This window comes from Chrysochloris asiatica, unplaced genomic scaffold, assembly GCF_000296735.1.
Source record: "Chrysochloris asiatica unplaced genomic scaffold, ChrAsi1.0 scaffold00213, whole genome shotgun sequence".
Classification (NCBI taxonomy): domain Eukaryota; kingdom Metazoa; phylum Chordata; class Mammalia; order Afrosoricida; family Chrysochloridae; genus Chrysochloris; species Chrysochloris asiatica.
Window position 1 is genome coordinate 779,742 of NW_006408731.1, and position 1,178 is coordinate 780,919.

A 1,178-nucleotide genomic window follows, 5' to 3' on the forward strand; every position below is an offset into this window, starting at 1 on the left:
TCATGCTTTTTGCATCTCATTATACGTTTTTGCTAAACCAAGTTCACTATAAACATGACTTTTTAATATTCTGAGTTATGGTGTTGAAAGAGAATATTAAAAGTGCCATGGACTGCCAAAAGAACCAACAGATCTGTGTTGGAAGAAGAGCAGCCAGTGTTTCTTGGAGGCCAGGATGGCCAAACTTCATCTCTCATACTTTAGACATACTGTCAGGAAGGACCAGTCACTGGAGAAGGATATCATGTTTGTTAGGTGGAGGGTCAGAGAAAAAGAGGAAGACTCCCCCAGTGAGATGGATTGGCCAAGTGGCAGCATCAATGGGCTCAAGCGTGGCAACAATAGTGAGTTTGTCCCAGGATTGGGCAGTGTTTCATTCTGCTGTGCATAAGGTCACTATGAGTCAGTACCATCTCAATGGCATCTGTAGTAGGGGCAGAATAATGTCACAGACTCTCTCACTATGTAGTAGCTCATCAATAAACTCATCCACAAGCAACAGTTCAAACTCCCCATTTCAGTTTTGGCTCTTGATTTTCTGATAGTCATTATACAGAGGCTCCAAGTACTTGTAGCAATCAATTACAGTGCCTGTCAGTCTCATGTAAAGTGCCCCCAACATGCGGACATACTTGAAGTCTTCATTTTTGATAAATTCTACAAGGATATCCTTCTCGGGTTGAATCTGCAGCATCTTCAAGGTCAAACACAGAAAAGGAGTTGGCTTTATGTTGCCTCCATAAATGCCACCAAAAAACCTTTAACCCCATGGCTTTATCAACTACAAGTTCAGCTGTAAGTCCAAAGCATTCCTCTTTCCAGTACCTGGACTCATAGATTCCTGTCCGAATGATCTTTTCCACTAGATACTGAGGATGGGTGCTGTAGATGCTGTGAGCATCCTTTACCGTACGGTTCACCATGTTTGAAAGCTTTCAGTTCTATTTCTGTTGGGTTCTTTAATGCGTCACATCTGGGTTCAAAGAAATCAAAACAAACGCGATAGAAAAAGGTGGAGGAAGTCTCACTAAATTTGTGAAGCGACCATTTTGAGCCTGGAAACGCGACATTTGGAAGGAACTTCCTTCCTGGAATCAGATCATGTTGATTTTAAGGTATCATTAGCTAACGTCTCAGAACTTTGAGATATGTTTCTTTATAATGGAAGTATTTTTTTC

The 1,178-nt window shown here is 41.3% G+C and overlaps 1 pseudogene; it reads right to left on the reverse strand.

Annotated features, from left to right (window-relative positions):
* Positions 1–403: 403 nt before the first annotated feature.
* On the reverse strand, positions 404–923 carry LOC102813611 (annotated as a pseudogene).
* Positions 924–1,178: the final 255 nt, after the last annotated feature.